At 39.4% G+C, this 20,996-nt stretch overlaps 1 long non-coding RNA gene and 1 pseudogene across 4 annotated transcripts in view; one reads left to right on the top strand and one right to left on the bottom strand.

The window, feature by feature from the left end:
* The window catches only part of LOC125961304 (uncharacterized), a 211,018-nt gene that overhangs the window by 47,756 nt on the left and 142,266 nt on the right, over positions 1-20,996 (bottom strand). For all 4 annotated transcript variants that reach the window (XR_007471846.1, XR_007471845.1, XR_007471848.1 and 1 more), the window contains exon 2: positions 20,745-20,788. This is a non-coding gene — a long non-coding RNA (uncharacterized LOC125961304). The remainder of the gene's footprint in view (positions 1-20,744; positions 20,789-20,996) is intronic.
* LOC101287235 (heterogeneous nuclear ribonucleoprotein A1-like) lies at positions 4,680-5,924 on the top strand (annotated as a pseudogene).

Consider the following 20,996-nt stretch of genomic DNA (forward strand, 5'->3'; position numbering starts at 1 on the left):
CCAATGGGTAAGACATCCTTTTTAAGTGAAAACAGAGACATAGGAAACATGAATGAATGACTGAGATAATGTAGCATTTCTCCAGCCAAGGTGGAACATTAGATAAAGTGGCAAAGTTTCGTGAAGCATTTGTGCGGACACAACAGGATAAGGCTGGGTTTCATCCCACTTAATTTCAGGAGGGACTGCAAACATTCCACATTCTACTCTCCCCCACCCTGAAACTACAAGCCATGGTTGGTTCCCAGATTGATTCTGAATTTTGCAGTCCCCTCTAAGGGGAAATATCCTATTTAGAAAGATGGAATCAGGCTTTTTACTCTTCTAGTCCCTTCTGAAGATTTAGAAGGGATGTTAATTTTGAGGGGCTAATGGCTTTTATAGGGTTTGTCACTTCTGAGTCCAGCTCTCAGTCCAGCTCTAACAGGTACATTTTGTCATTAAAATACTTAGTCATTAGCTGCTGTCCTCTTTCCACTATTACGAGTACCCATTGCCCATTCTCCCATCTTAAATGTAAAAATCTGCTTTTTGTTCATCAGGAGACATGATATATCTCATATCACTGTCCTTAATGAGAGGTTTTTGCTTTCAGGGACTGAACATTAGCTGGAGTGTTTTCTACAACCTAGGTCTTATTTCCAGGAAAAAAAAAAGAAAGAAAGAAAATTTTTCTAAGAGCATTTTAAATAGAATCTCTAGTTCTAAGTGAAGCAAAAGTGTGAAATTTTTACATTTATTGATTAGACTCTCAGGTCCTCACAAAGGTGGAGCTACCAATTTCTGATCTTTCTACTCTGAAAGGCCAATTTATGCAACCCTAAAAAATGTAAAGTTTAACTTTGCAAGATATTCTTTTGTTAACTGGTATCTTCACTTTTTTCTTATTTTAAAATGATAGTTTCAAATTTTTCATAAACTCTTATAAAGTATTAAAAGTGGATAAAAGCATGAAGGTTGGATATACATTTAGCCTTGGTGCAAATAATTTATTATAATGCACATCGACAATATTATATCAATGCTGGTTCCTCCTGTCAAAACCCTGGAACTGAAATCATATTTAGGACAGCAGACACATCGGATATGTAAGAGCAGCATTTTGCTTTGTCTGCATCGGGCTGAGTACACAATGAGAATTTTGCAATTAGCACTGCTTCTGTACAAAAACATATATGGAAGAATTTTGGAGTCTCACTAATTACCTGTGTGGAATCATCCCTTGGATGTTCCATAGGTACTTGTGACATTTGGAAGTGATGGAAAGATCTCTTTCTCTCATGTTCTCCTTTCAATTCCCATCAAGAACAGTCTAGTTCAGGATAGGATTGCTTTTCTCTTGGGCCAGCATTTCCCAACTTTTTGAATTATAAACACTTTACATTCTAAATAATTTCTGTCTATCCCCATAAGAACTTTAAATAACCACTTTTGCTTTGCATATTTTTATTTTAGATAAATATATTGATTTTAATGCACTTAAAATTTCAAAATATGAAGACAAACCCTTACTTCTTACCATTTAACAAATGACCACTAAATTTATTTTAAGCTAATTCTTTAGGAGACAGCATGATTCAACCCAAATGTTTTTAAATGACATTATAATGCTCAACCGCTATACTGGCTATGTTGATAAGTAGTCTAAGATTGACAGAAAGGCTTGACCCAGCTACGACATGGATAAGTCAAACTGGGTTTCTATAGCAAAGGATATTGAAGGAAGCCAGGACAGTCAAGATACACAGTAATCACCAACACCCCCTAGCATAGGGTAGGGTCCCCACCTGGGAGCTCAGGTTTGCCGATATTTGACTGAGAGTCATAGCACACCTTCTGGAAGATAACTATTTCCTCCAGGAAGATCAAGGCTGGCAGCATAGTCTACCACAGGTAGACTCACTGAGTGTGAACCTGGCCCACAGTGACCCCACCTCTCTCAAGTTTATCAACATACTGCATAAGACCACAGAGCACAGGACATAAAGTACTCTCAACCTAGTCTAATAGGGGCTGATCCAAGGGCATTTCTGAACTCAGTTCACGGGAACTGAATCAAAAGTCAGTTTCTCATTCATCTCTAGGAGTCCTGCTAACATTTCGGTTGGGAGCATATATTAAAATTGCATTGAAATTTGACTATGTGTTTCAATATTAACAATGGATTCTAAAATGCTTTCACTATTTGAAGTCCTTGCCTTTATAAAATTCAGCTGGATTACTTTTATATTTTTGAGTTTTGATTGTAAATAACAAGATGAAAGATAAATTCTCAGTATGCAATGGGCAAGTAACACACTTTGGCTGGAAACAGGTTCCATTCCCAACCAAGGAAATCATAAGAGGAATATGATCATTGCTATCTTTTTTTTTTTTTTTTTTACAAGATCTTGCTTTGCTATATAAGAATTTTCATTAGGTGGTTGCCAAATTACAGATTTGTCACAAATTGTTTTAAACTAAATTGGAGATTTATTAGAATTTCACCCTCTTCATTAGATTCTTAAATGTCAATGTCAACATTCCTAATGCTTCATGACTGTAAACAATGGGCACATTATGTGTATAGATTAAACAATATATGATTAAATATGTACCAATTTTAAATTAAGTGATAAATTCCCATCCAACTTATAACTTCCACATGTGTATACTGGATAAACCGGAGGAGGCTTTCAAACTGATGCACTTTAAAAGGGAAAAATTCAAATAGTTAGTTTATTCAGTGGAATATGAAAACACACTTCATTACCATCTTTAAGGATGAGCCCCTGTCTATCCTCTAATCAGTGGCCCTAAACTATCCCAACTGGCTCCTAACCTATTAACTTGTTTCCAATCCTTTCTCTGTGCAGCTCAATCTATATGACACAACCAGCCAACAACTCTGCTCATATCACTCTCTTTTCCAAAACCCTTCAATAATTTTCCTTTATCCTCCCCAGTTCCCTTATTCTTCTAATCCTGTCACGTAGAAACTATGTCCTACCCTAACTGGTCTACTGGCTGTTTCTTACAGTAGTTTTAAGTGCACAATTCCTTGATTCTTTATTTCTTTTACTCTGTATAAATGCTTTCCTAAACATTGTTTACCCTGACTGTCCAAGTGCCTTTGCTCTTTTGCTGGATTCTCTATTTGGAATACCTTTTTCTAATCATCTCTGACTTTTGAACACCATGTGCTAAGGCACAGAGGCAAGAAACAAGAGGTACATGTAGGGGGCTGCCAAGTAGCTCAAGATGCAGGCAAAGTGGATGCTTACGAAGAGGGTACAGTGATGCCAGAACTGCAGACAGGGGTCAAAGGTGAGGAGCCTTGACACCATTTTAAGGACTTCCATCAGAAAACTGTGAGCCATGGAAGGTTTTTAAGCAGAGGAGTGGTATGATCAGATATGCATTTTAGAAAAGTCATTTTGGTTGCATTTAGCAAATAAAACTAGAGTTAGGAAGACAATCAGGGAGATCAGTTTCAGTAGTGCAGGAAATAAATAGCAAGGACCTGAATCTAGGAGTGGCAGCATGGATGGATGGAAGGGTGGAGTCCAGAGATATCTGGGAGGTGGGGTCATTGACACCCATTAGCAGAGTTCTGACCTGTGAGACTAGAAGTGAAGAACAGCAGTTTGGGGTGCAGAGCAAGTTCATTTTGGATGCATTGAATCTAATACATGTATATTTAAAGAGATATGTGGTGTGGGCAGTGGAATAGGAAGAACAAAGGAAGATGGGGGAAATATAAACATGAAACAAGAGACATTTTGTGCTCTGATGATGACGATGCTGATAAACCTGGAGCACGATTAACACTTAACTCTCTGATTTCTCGCATTAAAGGGGAAAGAAAAACTGCAATAAGAGAGCAAGTTGTTTTGCAGCTGTTGAGCAAACAATGAGCAAGACAGGTGCTCCTAAGGAAGTAAGAATTATTCCTATGGAAGATTTCTGAAACACTTTGGAAAGGCAAAACGTATTGACCTTTCTCACAAAGCTATTTACGGGATCCCAGGTAACATTGTAAAGATATTTATACCCCAGCACATCCATTATAAGTGCTGAGCTAGCTCTTGGTGCCAATTTTGGCCCTAACATAGCTTTATATCTTCAGAGGTACATTTAGAGGATATAATTTCTACATTTAACTATATGCACATTCCCAATTAGTAGCTAAATGTATATTTTAGGTGGGTTTTTTTTCTTCCCCAAATTAGTCTCTGTGTAATACGTGGATAAGGTCTTTTCAGAATGCCTCCCTCCCCTTTGCTATTCATTCATTTTTTTCCTCAGGGAAGCCTGTTTTGAACCCCCCAACTAGGTCAGCACCCCAATGATACACTCTGATAAAACTGGGCACCTCTTCTTAGCACTTGACATAGATGTCATTGACTTCTATCTTACTGTATTTGATTAATACTGTTTTCCCGCTAATCTATAACCTCCAAAAGGCAGGGATCATGTTAGTTTTGCTCGTTATTTTATCTTTCAGGGCCTAGAATAGTATCTAGCACACAGCAGGTATTCATTAAAGAGTTGTAGAATTAATGTATAAAATAAAGAAGGATAAAAGAAATTAACATTAAAACTAGGCCTTTGGAGATATGTTCGGTAGATTACTCCTTTCTGCCCGTGGACACCGCCGAGTAAGCATCATTGATGTCTGCCCTCGCTCCACTGCCGTCATGTCTAAGTCAGAGTCACCCAAAGAGCCCGAAGAGCTGCGGAAGCTCTTCATCAGAGGTTTGAGCTTTGAAACAACCGATGAGACCTGAGGAGCCGTTGTGAGCAGTGGGGAACGCTCACAGATTGTGTGGTAGTGAGGGATCCAAACACCAGGCGCTCCAGAGGCTTCGGGGTTGTCATGTATGCCACTGTGGAGGAGGTGGATGCAGCCATGAAGGCAAGGCCACACGAGGTGGATGGAAGAGTTGTGGAACCAAAGAGGGCTGTCTCAAGAGAAGATTCTCAAAGACCCGGTGCCCACTTAACTGTGAAAAAGATTTTTGTTGGTGGCGTTAAAGAAGACACTGAAGAAGATCATCTAAGAGATTATTTTGAACAGTGTGGGGGGAAAATTGAAGTGATTGAAATCATGACTGATCGAGGCAGTCGCAAAAAGAGAGGCTTTGATTTCGTAACCTTTGATGACCATAACTCTATAGACAAGATTGTCATTTAGAAATACCACACTGTGAATAGCCACAACTGTGAAGTAAGGAAAGCCCTATCTAAGCAAGATATGGCTAGTGCCTCATCCAGCCAAAGAGGTCAAAGTGGTTCTGGAAACTTTGGTGGTGGTCGTGGAGGTGGTTTTGGTGGGAACGACAACTTTGGTCGTGAAGGAAACTTCAGTGGTCGAGGTGGCTTTGGTGGCAGCCCTGGTAGCGGTGGATATGGTGGCAGTGGGGATGGCTACAATGGATTTGGTAATGATGGAAGCAATTTTGGAGGTGGTGGAAGCTACAATGATTCTGGCAATTACAACAATCAATCTTCAAATTTTGGACCCATGAAAGGAGGAAACTTTGGAGGCAGAAGTTCTGGCCCCTATGGTGGTGGAGGCCAATACTTTGCCAAACCCCGAAACCGAGGTGGCTGTGGTGGTTCCAGCAGCAGCAGGAGCTGTGGCAGTGGCAGAAGGTTTTGATTACTGCCAGGAAACAAAGCTTAGCAGGAGAGGGGAGCCAGAGAAGTGACAGGGAAGCTACAGGTTACAACAGATTTGTGAGCTCAGCCGAGCACAGTGGTGGCAGGGCCTAGCTGCTACAAAGAAGACATGTTTTAGACAATACTCATGTGTATGGGCAAAAAGACTCGAGGACTGTATTTGTGACTAATTGTATAACAGGTTATTTTAGTTTCTGTTCTGTGGAAAGTGTAAAGCATTCCAACAAAGGGTTTTAATGTAGATTTTTTTTCTTTTTTTTGCACCCATGCTGTTGATTGCTAAATGTAATAGTCTGATCATGACACTGAATAAATGTGTCTTTTTTTAAACAAAACAAAACAAACAAACAAAAAAACTAGGCCTTTGACTAAGTAGAGCCTTCCCTTCACTAATAGAAAATTCAGACAGGACCTCCAAGTCTGATGAAGGCATTCCTTAACAAGGCCCAGCAGAGAGTACTAGCACTTTCAATGGCAAAGCAAGGAGAAAATTGAATAATTGTTTAAATTTAAAATACATTTCACTGTCATGTCTTTGCATATTATGTTCTGCCTGGAGGTCTGCACTGTGAGATTTTCATAATGAAAAAGGAGGAAATAGGTGTAATAGAATACACAGTGGCACAGAGACATGAACTCTTCACATTTGGCAGGTTGTGGAAGGAGTCTACGGTGAGTATAGCGGTGGGGGATAAATCTATAAGTTACACCTGAAATCAAGTTGGAGAGAGCCTTGAAGGCCACAAATCTGATTTTAATCAGAACATGCTGGGGCAGGGCAAGGTTGCGGGGGGCAGTGGCGCTGAGGATTATGAATGCAAAATTTATACCAGTTACAGCTAGGTTTTAGAAAGCTGATTCTCAAAACAAAGTAGGGAATTGCTAAGAATCACAGAGAGGAAAATCTGTTAGGAAATTACTGATAATAGTTTATATCAGAGTCATCTAGGGTTTGAAATAAGGTAGTGGCCACGACAAAGAGAAAGAGAAAGAGCTTATATTATTCTTCTGAATGGTGGGTCATTAACTGTGATGCTGATTAAGGAGACAGAAGAGGTCTAGAGAGTGGGTAATGAGTTCCGTCTCATTACTCAGGGTTGTCCGTGTGAAAGATGTCTAGCAAGCAGCTGGAAACCACAGCTGGAGTCCTGAAGGGGGTTTGCCCAGGAGATGAAGATTGAGAAGGTGTAGATATGGAGGAGACGGTCAAGGAAGGTAGTCCAGAAAGCAAGAAAAATAAAACTTAGGAGAGTATACTGAAGAAAACCTACATTTAGAAGTGAGAGGAAGAAGAGAAGGACATAACATGCTTGTGAGAGAAACAGGAGTAATTGACACAGAAGTTAGACAGAGGGGTGTTCCAAGAAGCCAGTCTCTAAATGCTGCACAAAGGCAGAGAAAGGGATGAGTCATGACTTCAGGTTTGTGATCAGAAATGTGATGCAGGCTGATTAATGACTCCCAGAGAGTCCAGGTGTGATTATGTTAAGGATCTGGGGGTGAGAAGATTCTCCTGGATCATCTGGGTGGGCCCTAAATGCAATCACAAGTATCTCTAGAGAAGGGAGGTGGAAGGAGAGTTGGCACAGAAAGTGACACAATAACGTCAGCAGAAGATGCTACGATGTGGGCTTTGAAGATGCAAGAAGGAGCCAGATGGCCTCTAGGAGCTGGAAAAGGCAAGGAAATGGATTCTTCCCTGGATTCTCAGAGGGAGTGCGGTCCTGCCAACCCCTTGGTTTTAGCCCAGTTAACCTGATTTGAATGCCAGCCTCAGGAATTATAAGAGAATAAATTTACGTTGTTTTAAATCACCAAGTTTGTGGTTATTTGTTATAGCAGCCATAGGAAACTAATATAGAAGTGAGGGTAAAAACAATTTTTAAATGCATGAAAAGTGAGTAAAACATAAAGTGAAGGTAGACAGTATATATCATGATCTCAAAACGGTTGTCAGTTAAACAAATGAGTGTTGAGACAACCTGAAGAGAAAACAGTTTCAAAAGAATTTGTGTGTGTGTGTACATATCCCCCAATATCCCCAAAATATAGGCTTAGAAGAAAGAATCAATGGAAAGTAGACAAAGAAGATGCAAGAGCAATGAGAAAATGGTTGATGGGTCAAGGTCTTGTGGGAAGGGTGAAGAAACGGTAAGGGGCTAGACTTGGGGAAAAGCAGGAGGCCCTCATGGATTAGGAATATAAAACACCTGCACATCATGTACCTTAGCACTCATAAATATATGTTCAAGGATTATAAATTGCTCTTAATGTTAGCCCAACCAAAGCATAAATAAATAGGTTAGGTCTGCTACATTACAAGATAGAAAGCATCTCATTGATTTAAAAATAATTCATATTTTGGGTTGTCCATATTACTATTTATCCTCCCCAGTGTTGGTATTATAGACTTAAACCCACTTCCAAGTGAGTAAAGGATAATACAATCCATAAAAATATTAATATTAGTTAAAATAAAATGTGTTATGATTATATTTTTTGAATTCTAAGAGCTTCAAGACTTAGAATTCATAATCAGTCATGCCTCAGAAGTGCTTTCTGTTCAAGACAATTATTTAAATCATCACTCTGAGTATTAAAAGGTATATCATTACAATTTTTAAGAGCCAGACATGATCAAGACTCCAAGAGTTGCGTCATCCTCAGGGGAGAACTCTGGCCCAGCAATTTGCAAACTTACAAATTCAGAAGAACCTATCTCTCTTCAGCCTTACCTTCTCCTAAGGTTTCAGACCATTCCTAACAAGTTCTTTATTAGAAAATTCATTTCTTCATATTAAAAAAATCAGAAGAGTTATTGAGTTATCTTGTAAAAGGATTAATGCTACCGAGAAGTTGATGAGTTAAACTCTCTATCCCATACCTGTAACTCACTGTTCAGTGATTGAGGGGGCTGTGTTACAAATGGCCTCTGGTGACCCATGCCTGGGAGCCTGAGAGCATAAGACAGGGCTAAACATAGGAGAAACGAGGATTTCCCTATTTCTAATGGCGAGGCTGTTAAGATGACAGGGAAAATGGGTATACACTGTGGCTTTCTGGACAGCAGTTGCCCAAAGACAATTTGGCTGATGTCTTTCCCCACGGAGAAGGCTTGGGAGCCAGGGAATTGAGGGGACACTGTCTTCTGCACGTCTTTTAGACAGGTAGGTGGCTCCTCTTAGCTGTCACCTGCCAGAGTAGATGGACAAAGGGAATAACCCAGTGTGGGAAACAGGAAGACCATGACACTCATGGGTTGTCTTCTAAGTGCAGTATAAACCTGAGAAAGGGAGACAGCTGGCAGAACCCAGGTGCCTATATACCATGAACAGAATTTTTTTTCTTTTCTAATAAATAAGAAGAGTCCTCAGCATCTCTAGAAAGATCCACATCAGGAGGAGCATTTATTATGGTGGAAAATGAACCCCAGTGCAACCTGGAAAGGAAGGCATCTATGAACGGCAGTAGACCAAGTGGTGTACAGGTGATGCTGCAGGGGGAACCCACAGCTGATCTAACCATGGCCCTGCCTTCAGCAACGTTAGAGAGATAAGCACCCAGGAAGAGCAGCAGAGATGGTGAAAAAGATGGGTAACTCGGTACCACTTTGAGTAAGTAATGAAGATCATGAACGCTGCCCAGGTCCTAAAGAGGAGGCTCCTTGGTTGTACTCATATGTGCAGGGCTAAGGCCAAAGGAGCAAGAGGCCTAGAATATTCTACATAAAGACCTACCAGATCATATTTGCCTTGAGCTGGCAATGCCAGCCACTTAAAAAGAACTCTTTTCATGAGGTAAGGATGTAAGTTGATAAATTAACTAAAGGGCAGGAGCAATGGTACTTCCTTTTTATCCTCTCCTCCTCACTTCCATTCCCCTAAATTTATGATTTTCTTTCATTTACTCATTTTTACAACAAATATCTGTTGAACATCTACCATATGCCATATACCACTGTGCAAGCACTGAGGAGACAATGCCCGTGCCTTGAGGAAGCATATAGCCTAGCAGACGTTAAGCAAATAAATATAGACTTTCAAATGGAATATAGACTTTCAAATGTTCTAGTTACTAACTATAGGGGATAATGCAAAAACAAACAGGAAGATATAATTTAGCTTGGGGGGTTAGAAAAGGCAAAGAAATTTTATTTAAGCTAAAGCACAGGAAGGAATTAGTGAGGTAAAGAGAAGGAAAGAGCTTTCCAAACACTGTGAACAGCCTGAGCAAAGGGCCGGAGAATGGAAAGAGCCTGGCATGTTCAAGGACTTGAAAGATGACCAGTGAGTCTGGACCACAGTCATCAAGAACAGGAGTGGCATGAGGCCAGACTGGAAGGGTGTGCATGGGCGTCTCAAGGTAACAGTGATGGACGCAGACACAACATCAGACCCAAGTGAAGCACCTCCTTTGAGAAGGTAACCTTGAGGCCTTCTCAGAGGGTCTTTATTCTCTCCTACTCAATTGTTCTGGCTATTTGCTGGTCTCCAGCCTGGTGCAGCCAGACCAGGTCAACAATCCATCATCCAACATGATGCCAGATGACTGGACTGAGTCAAGGTTATGGAGCAGGGAAGACTGGGGAAATATCAGGCCTGGGAGAAGAACACAAGTTCAGTTTTGACACGTTATTTTGAGATGACTCTAATGCGAGACATCCAAGTTGAAAGTTTAAGTTAGCATTTGATTTTAAAGCTCAGAAAAGAAGTCTGGACTAATTTTTTGAACCCCATCATCATGGCAATCAACAAATAATAGGAATAACTCTTGCTAGTTTAAGTATAACAGAAATGTATTGGAAAGATGTCGGATAGCTCATAGAATTTCCAAGAAGTTTGGAGAAACACACTCAGAAAATAAGCAGAAACCACAGAACACTGGTCAGCAAAGAACACAGTGAAAATTATGCCATTGTTCCTCTGCTGAGGCCATGGCAGCCACCATGGCTGGCCCTAGACACTGAACGTGGCCACTGGTACCACGGTTCAGGCTGCCCCCAGGATATGGACTTGGATGCTGCTTGTTCCCACCCAGATGAACTCTCTACTGTCCCTGATTCTTTGGGTCACCAACCTTCAGTTCAAACCCAGGCACCAGCATCTTATTTGCCAAGCCCACCTGCCCACTCCAATTGCCACTCCAATTGCCAATAAAGAGAATAAAGTCAAGTACCAGGGATATTTATCTTGGGTGGAGGGAAAGAGGACAGTCTATAGAAATGGATAAGATCATTTAGGGAGCAAGTGAGAAAGGGGAAGAAGGAAAGGAAAAGAAAGGGACAGGACAGGAGGGAAAGACATGGGGGAAGGGATGATGGTGGGGGGAGCCTAGGACAAAGCTTTGAGACTCCAGCATCAAGTTTTGCCTGAATCAGGACTGTCAAGACGTACTCTGTGATAACATATTACACATCAAATCTACATAGCATCTTAACTTGAAAATAAGTCAGAAATAAAAATGGTATCCCTCATTTGGGCGCACAATTGATTTTAACAGATGATTCTCAGAGTGAATTCTGAGAATCACAGTACAAATCTGGCCTCTCGTGATGGCATTTTCCATGTGACCTTGCCCACTCTGAAGTCAGCTATAATTAAGTATGCTCATACAGATGTTAAATTATCCAACAATGACAACAGTGCAAAGAAAAGAAATGATAGAAATTCACATGAAAATTAATTGAAATACCATATGTACTGTCTGGTTGTACTTCAGTATTCTTAACTGACCTATGACTGAGTAATTATTTGCAGATCTTCAAAACTGGTGAGAATTTAATCAAATAGCAAATAAAAAGGCATGCTACATCTTTTGTGCTGGGAATAAAATAGGGTCTAATTCCCTATGGAAAAAAAATAACTTGGGCATTATAGAGAGAGTTACAGCAAAATAAAAGTGGGGGGGGAGGGGGTATGTAGGACTCCCTCCTTGCCAAGTTAATATACTTTTCCCAAACACTCACTGCTAGAAATATATCCCATTAATATTCATTTCTTTAGAAAAAATTGTCTCATACCTTTAAATTCTCTCATACACACCGAGTACTTAGAATGCTTGATCCCAAACACAGTGGGGAGGGATTTTTTTTTTAATGACTCATCTGATCTTTTCAGCTAATTCTTGATACTAAAGCAGCAGTTTTCCAAATGGGTAGCAAGGAGTCCCAGGTTTCCACAGACATGCTTTAAGAACCCACCACAGACGATAGAGAGACCCAGTAGGTGTGGTTCAAGACTCCTAGCACTGCTCTGATTTTATACTTTCTACATTGATGTTGTGGTGTGAAAAGTTAAATGCTGCTTTAGGGCCATACAATTCTTCACTAGCTAGTTATTCACACCACTGCTGTGAATAGTAGAGTTTTCTAAAAAGTACATAAGATCCATTTTAGGACCCCAGATATAGAGGATGCTAATATTTTTAAACAACAAATGCTGCTAAAGAGGAAGGAGGTCTCAGCTTCTATCACACACCCCAAAGCCTGGCCTATCAAGGATTTGGACCTCCAGATGAGCTTCAAATCTAGGGTTGCCAGATTTAGCAAATAAAGACATAGAATGCTCAGTTAAATTTGAATTTCTGAAAATGATGAATATATTTAGTATACTTATTATAGTATACCCCAAGTAATATTTGGGATATACTTACACTAAAAGGCTTTTCATTGTTTATCTGAAATTCAAATTTATCAGGACACCCTGTTCCTTAACTGGCAACCCTAGTCAGGTCAGACTCAAGCATGTGGATCTGCCACGAGAGGAGATTATATAACCCATGAATGTCAAAATTTACCTTAAATATGTGAGTATTTTACCATCCAGGAAGTCCCACCTAGTGAGTAGAGCCAACAGATCAGCCTGGATAGTACTTCAGAAGTTCAGCACAGGAAGCTATCCCTTCAGACGCCCTATTACCCATTTTGCTTCTGGCGTCCTGATTTAGCCATCCCCTCATCCCAGTAGCTGATTTAACCTTACCGATCTGCCTAGTGCAGCCTTTTTCCAAGTCCTTCTGTTCCGAGGGATGTCAGCTCCCAACCTGGCCAGGTGCAGAGCCTCGAATGAACTCCTAAGTCCTTTGACTTCTTCATGGTTATTGCCTAGATATAAATAGGACTTCTCAACTTCATGAACCAGAGTTCCTAATCTTCAAAGCTAGAACCCCAAAAGAAGCTCAGCCTGATTGCCTAAAGGCTGGTCACTCTCTAACACTGTACCCTTCTCAAACCTCAACTTCTCAGTGAGGACATCCCTAACCACAATATTGAAAGCTGCACATATATCTCTGCCATGACACTCCAAACAAATTCATCTTGTTTAATTTCTGACTCTCTTCACCTGAAGGTCAGCTCCAAGGTGGGCAATCTTTTTGCCTATCTTATTCAGTAACTAAAGCTGGATAGACACTTAAAAATATGTTTTTGGAATATCATGCCTTTATTCTAGTAGCTGGATTACTAGAAGTTATTATCTTGTTATTCTGTGCTAGGTCTATGTCTCCTTTTCTTGCCAATACATCTTTATTGGAGTATAATTGCTTTACAATGGTGTGTTAGTTTCTGCTGTATAACAAAGTGAATCAGCTATACGTATACATATATCCCCGTATCTCCTCCCTCTTGCGTCTCCTTCCCACCCTCCCTATCCCACCCCTCTAGGTGGACACAAAGCACCGAGCTGATCTCCCTGTGCTATGTGGCTGCTTCCCACTAGCTATCTATTTTACGTTTGGTAGTGTACATATGTCCATGTCACTCTCTCACTTCGTCCCAGCTTACCCTTCCCCCTCCCCGTGTCCTCAAGTCCATTCTCTATGTCTGCGTCTTTATTCCTATCCTGCCCCTAGGTTCTTCAGAACCTTTTTTTTTTTTATATTCCATATATATGTGTTAGCATATGGTATTTGTTTTTCTCTTTCTGACTTACTTCACTCTATATGACAGTCTCTAGGTCCATCCACCTCGCTACAAATAACTTAATTTCATTTTTTATGGCTGAGTAATATTCCACTGTATATATGTGCCACATCGTCTTTATCCATTCCTCTGCTGACAAACACTTAGGTTGATTCCATGTCCTGGCTATTGTAAATAGAGCTGCAATGAACATTTTGGTACATGACGCTTTCTGAATTATGGTTTTCTCAGGGTTTATGCCCAGTAGTGGGATTGCTGGGTCATATGGTAGTTCTATTTTTAGTTTTTTGAGGAACCTCCATACTGTTCTCCATAGTGGCTGTATCAGTTTACTTTCCCACCAACAGTGCAAGAAAACCACCAACTTTAAATACATATTTGATTCCATTTGGATAACAGAAAAATAAATATGACAATAAGACATGTCTAGAGTTAAAGAACATACATATAGCCATAAATATAATACTAAAGATCTCCCAGCATGCCTGGAATTATAACCTGAAATTCAGCTTAATTGGGTTTACCATCAATTCCCAAAGAGGTTAACTACTGAGAATATACCACAGTCATTAGAAAAGACTTATCCTTCAGTCTTAATCTTCAACATAACATGGTAGAAAGGTTCTAACACATAATATTGGAAAAGGCATTTTAGTGATATCCTAAAAATAAAGATGATTTCCATCATCCATCATGTTTTCTGGTCATCTTACAGTTGGCTAGGGAAAATAATGATTTTATAAGAAATATGGGTTTAGGAGCCAGGATTGTGACAGCATCTGCATTTGATCACCAATTCCCTTTGTAAGTAAAGTTTCTACGTGAAACAAAGCTGAAGCTCAAAATTAGGGCACATAAAAACTCATTGCCTATTTTACTTTTTACTTACAGATTTGTGCAACAGACAAAACAGCCAGGAAACTACTGAAATCTTATCCATTAAAATACTGAATGGTTTCTTCTGCTCCAAGTTACATCAAAATCTAGTCATATAGATGGGCGCCTTATTAGCAAATTTCCAAATGAACATTATTCTCTGGTAATGCAAATGAATAATTCAAACTTTCCTGCTTTTTTCCTATGGTTTATATACTCTTAAAAGTTAAAAATAACAGAGATTTTAGTGTCTCTATTTGTAAATATGATATTACGCAAATCATGGAGTTTGTTTTATGCTTCTAGGTCTTCTATATCTGTTTTGTAAAGAATTTCCATCGTCTCCTGGTAGAATTTGATTAATAATTTAACCACTAAGCATATTCTACACTTCCAGAGAATTCAAATTGTAAGGTCTAATGACTTTGAGAAACGCACAGTTGCTTTTATATCATTCATTCTAAAACTGTGCCACCCAATATGATAGCCATTAGCCATAGTGACTATTTAAATCTAAATTAATTAAAAATAAAATTATAACTTCAGCTCATGGCTGTCATTCCAGGTGAAAGGGAGTAAGCATGCTTCACCCTTTCTTTCACACTGAACACAACTATAAAGCCCAGAAAGAATGCATGGTGCAACTATTTGAAATCTCTGAAAATTAAATAGCAGCAGGCACATCAGGAAGGTCACCAGAGTTTGAATTACCACAGCATCAGTAGTGAAGTTACCATTCTTCATCACCAGTAGCCTCTGACTTGAATCCAACGCAGCCCAAAACCCGGAAGTAAGCACTGTGGCTCAGACAGACTCCAGGAGGAGCACTCTAGACCTGGCTCAGAACTAGGGAAGGACACTCAGTGTTCAGGAAGGGGGAAAGGTTATTTTCTCTTCTCTGCCATGGCCCAGCCCCCAGGCAATCCCATGGCAGAATTGACAGTAATAGTTATGAGACCCTGCAAGAGCCAAGATTCCTAGGGAAAGGAACCCTCTTCCCTGATCCTCAAAGCTGCAGCTGAAAGAAGGTAGAACAAAACCGTGTTGCTTTTTTTCTCTCTAGAATGTAAGCCCAAACACAGCAGTGCAAGAGAGGGATCACTAAAGCCCCAAGTGTCTGGACAGAGGACCAAAGAGTTTCTTACCTAGGAAATGACTGAGATGGAAGGGCTTGGGAAAGCAACTCCAAAAACTTGTTTATGAACTCCTGGGCTCACTCTGGACCTGCAACTGTGTGACTCTGATCCAAATTAGTATACCAAAGACTCTGCGAACTGAACTAACTAGAAACCACTGCCTAGGCCTCAGACTGACCTCTGAGTGGTACTCACCCAGGATATATCCAAAGAGCATTACAAAGGCTTTGAAAATTGAACAGATATTGAAATTATAACCCATAGAAGGTAGGTAGGAATTTGTGGACTGTCTGGATTAATTGCCTGTTAAAATAAAAATAGTTACATCCTCTATAGAATTTAAATAAGACTCAGACTCTCATAATGTACTATTCAAAATGTCCATTCCTTCCTTCCTTCCTTCCTTTTCTTTCTCTCTCTCTCTCTCTCTCTCTCTCTCTCTTTTCTTCTCACCGTGTGGCTCACAGGGTTTTGGTGCTAGAGCCGGGTGTCAAACCTCTACCTCTGAGGTGGGAGAGCCGACTTCAGGACACGGACCCATCAGAAACCTCCCAGCTCCACATAATATCAAACGGAAAAAGCTCTCCCAGACATCTGCATCTCCATGCTAAGAACCAGCTTCACGCAACAACCAGCAAGCTACAGTGCTGGATACTCTATGCCAAACAACTAGCAAGACAGGAACACAACCACACCCGTTAGTAGAGAGGCTGCCTAAAATCATAATACGGTCACAGACAACCAAAAACACACCACTGGACAAGGTCCTGCCCACCAGAAAGACAAGATCCAGCTTAATCCACCAGAAAACAAACACTAGTCTCCTCCACCAGGAAGCCTACACAACCCACTGAACAAATCTTAGCCACTGGGGGCAGACACCAAAAACAATGGGAACTACGAACCTGCAGCCTGTGAAAAGGAGACCCCAAACACAGTAAGTTAAGCACAATAAGAAGACAGAGAAACACACAGCAGATGAAGGAGCAAGGAAAAAACCCACCAGACCAAACAAATGAAGAGGAAATAGGCAGTCTACCTGAAGAATTCAGAGTAATGATAGTAAAGATGATCCAAACTCTTGGAAATAGAATGGAGAAAATACAAGAAACGTTTAACAAGGACCTAGAAGAACTAAAGAGAGCAAAGAACCAATGATGAACAACACAATAAATGAAATTTTAAATTCCCTAGAAGGAATCAATAGCAGAATAACTGAGGCAGAAGAACGGAAAAATGACCTGGAAAATAAAGTAGTGGAAATAACTACCACAGAGCAGAATAAACAAAAAACAATGAAAAGCACTGAGGACAGTCTCAGAGACCTCTGGGACAACACTAAATGCACCAACATTCGAATTATAGGGGTCCCAGAAGAAAAAGAGAAAAAGAAAGGGACGGAGAAAATATTTGAAGAGATTATAGCTGAAAACTTACCTAATATGGGAAAGGAAATAGTTAATCAACTGCAGGAAGCGCAGAAGGTCCCATACAGGATAAATCCAAGGAGAAACACGCCAAGACACATTATCAATCAAACTACCAAAAATTAAATACAAAGAAAAAATATTAAAAGCAGCAAGGGAAAAGCAACAAATAACATACAAGGGAATCCCCATAAGGTTAACAGCTGATCTTTCAGCAGAAACTCTGCAAGCCAGAAGGCAGTGGCAGGACATATTTAAAGTGACGAAAGGAAAAAACCTACAACCAAGATTACCCTATGCAGCAAGGATCTCATTCACATTTGACAGAGAAATTAAAACCTTTACAGACAAGCAAAACCTAAGAGAATTCAGCAGCACCAAACAAGCTACACAATAAATGCTAAAGCAACTTCTCTACGCAACAAACACAGGAGAAGGAAAAGACCTACAATACCAAACCCAAAACAATTAAGAAAATGGTAATAGGAACATACATATCGGTAAGTACCTTAAATGTAAATGGATTAAATGCTCCAACCAAAAGACACAGACTGGGTGAATGGATACAAAAACAAGACCCGTATATATGCTGTCTACAAGCCACCCACTTCAGACCTAGGGACACATACAGACTAAAAGTGAGGGGATGGAAAAAATATTCCATGCAAATGGAAATCAAAAGAAAGCTGGAGAAGCAATTCTCATATCCAACAAAATAGACTTTAAAATAAAAACTATTACAAGAGACAAAGAAGGACACTACATAATCATCAAGGGATCGATCCAAGAAGAAGATATAACAATTGTAAATATTTATGCACCCAATATAGGAGCAGCTCAGTACATAAGGCAAATGCTAATAGCCATAAAAGGGGAAATCAAAAGTAACACAATCATAGTAGGGGACTTTAACACCCCACTTTCACCAATGGAAGGATCGACCAAAGTGAAAATAAATAAGGAAACACAAGCTTTAAATGATATATTAAACAAGATGAACTTGACTGATATTTATACAACATTCCATCCAAAAACAACAAAATACACTTACTTCTCAAGTGCTCATGGAACATTCTCCAGGACAGATCATATCTTGGGTCACAAATCGAATCTTGGTAAATTCCAGAAAATTGAAATCGTATCAAGTATCTTTTCCGATCACAACGCTATGAGACTAGATATCAATTACAGGAAAAAAAATGTAAAAAATACAACCACACGGAGGTTAAACAATACACTACTTAATAACCAAGAGATCACTGAAGAAATCAAAGAGGAAATCAAAAAATACCTAGAAACAAATGACAATGAAAACACGATGACACAAAACCTAAGGGATGCAGCAAAAGCAGTTCCAAAAGGGAAGTTTATAGCAATAAAATCCTACTTGAAGAAACAAAAAACATCTCAAATAAACAACACCTAAAGCAATTAGAGAAAGAAGAACAAAAATCCCCTTAAATTTAGCAGAAGGAAAGGAATCATAAAGATCAGATCAGAAATAAATGAAAAAGAAATGAAGAATAGCAAAGATCAATAAAACTAAAAGCTGGTTCCTTGAGAAGATAAACAAAATTGATAAACCATTAGCCAGACTCATCAAGAAAAAAAGGAAGAAGACTCAAATCAACAGAATTAGAAATGGAAAAGGAAGAGTAACAACTAACACTGTAGAAATACAAAGGATCATGAGAGATTACTACAAGCAACTCTATGCCAATAAAATGGACAACCTGGAAGAAATGGACAAATTCTTAGAAAAGCACAACCTCCCGAGACTGAACCAGGAAGAAAGAAAATTTAAAAGACGATTCACAAGCACTGAAATTAAGACTGTGATTAAAATCTTCCAACAAACAAAAGCCCAGGACCAGATGGCTTCACAGGCAAATTCTAACAATCATTTAGAGAAGATCTAACACTTATCCTTCTCAAACTCTTCCAAAAAATACCAGAGGGAGGAACACTCCCAAACTCATTCTATGAGACCATCATCACCCTGATACCAAAACCAGACAAAGACCTCACAAAGAAAGAAAACTACACGTCAATATCAATGATGAACATTGATGCAAAATTCCCAACAAAGTACTAGCAAACAGAATCCAACAGCACATTAAAAGGATCATACACCATGATCAAGTGGGGTTTACCCCAGGAATGCAAGGATTCTTCAGTATATGCAAATCAAGCAATGTGATACACCATATTAACAAACTGAAGGATAAAGACTGTATGATCCTCTGGGCAGCAGTATAAAAAACCTCATTTAAAAAAAAGACTTAAAAAAAAAAAGACTGTATGATCATCTCAATAGATGCAAAAAAAGCTTTGGACAAAATTCAACACCCATTTATGATAAAAAACCCTCCAGAAAATAGGCATAGAGGAAACGTACCTCAACAAAATAAAAGCTATATATGACAAACCCACAGCCAACATCTTTATCAATGCTGAAAAACAAACCATTTCACCTAAGATCACTAACAAGATGACGTTGCCCCCTCTCACCCCTGTTATTCAACATAGTTTTGAAAGTTTTCGCCACAGCAATCAGAGATTAAAAAGAAATAAAAGGAATCCAAACAGGAAAAGAAGTAAAACTGTCACTGTTAACAGATGACATGATACTATACATAGAGAATCCTAAAAGATGCTACCAGAAAACTACTAGAGCTAATCAATGAATTTGGTAAAGGATACGATATTAATGCACAGAAATCTCTTGCATTTCTATACAGTGATGATGAAAAATCTTAAAGAGAAATCAAGGACACACTCCCATTTACCACTGCAACAAAAAGAATAAAATACCTAGGAATAAACCTACGTAAGGAGACAAAAGACCTGTATGCAGAAAGCTATAAGACACTGATGAAAGATATTAAAGATGTTACAAACAGATGGTGCCATATACCATGTTCTTGGATTAGAAGAATCAACATTGTGAAAATGACGATACTACCCAAAGCAATCTACAGATTCAATGCAATTTCTAACAAACTTCCATTGGCATTTTTCACAGAACTAGAACAAAAAATTTCACAATTTGTAGGGAAACACAAAAGACCCCGAATAGCCAAAGCAACCTTGAGAAAGAAAAACAGAGCTGGAGGAATCAGGCTCCCTGACTTTACACTATACTACAAAGCTACAGTAATCAAGACAGTATGGTACTGGCACAAAAACAGAAATATTGATCAATGGAACAGGGTAGAAAGCCCAGAGGTAAACCCATGCACATATGGTCACCTTAGTTTTGATAAAGGAGGCAAGAATATACAGTGGAGGGCTTCCCTGGTGGCGCAGTGGTTGAGAGTCCACCTGCCGATGCAGGGAACATGGGTTCGTGCCCCGGTCCGGGAAGATCCCACATGCAGCGGAGCGGCTGGGCCCGTAAGCCATGGCCGCTGGGCCTGTGCGTCTGGAGCCTGTGCTCCGCAACAGGAGAGGCCACAACAGTGAGAGGGCCGTGTACCGCAAAAAAAAAAAAAAAGAATATACAGTGGAGAAAAGACAGCCTCTTCAATAAGTGGTGCTGGGAAAACTGGACAGCTCCATGTAAAAGAATGAAATTAGAATACTCCCTAACACCATACACGAAAATAAACTCACAATGGATTAAAGGCCTAAATGTAAGGCCAGACACTATAAAACTCTTAGAGGAAAACATAGGCAGAACACACTAGGACATAAATCACAGCAAGATCCTTTTTGACTCACCTCCTAGAGAAATGGAAATAAAAGCAAAAATAAACAAATTGGACCTAATGAAACTTAATAAAGATGTTAAAAAAAATAAGTAAATAAAATAAAATAAAATCTTGCTTAAAAAAAATGCTAAAGGAAGCTCTCATACAGAAGGAAAGTGACACTAGAAGGAAACTTGGAACAACAAGAAAAAAGAATAACTAGATAAAAAGGATAAATACCTTGATAAACTTAATAGACCATTCTCTTCTTGAATTCTTTATG

This window comes from Orcinus orca, chromosome 15 (assembly GCF_937001465.1).
Source record: "Orcinus orca chromosome 15, mOrcOrc1.1, whole genome shotgun sequence".
NCBI classification, from domain to species: Eukaryota; Metazoa; Chordata; class Mammalia; order Artiodactyla; family Delphinidae; genus Orcinus; species Orcinus orca.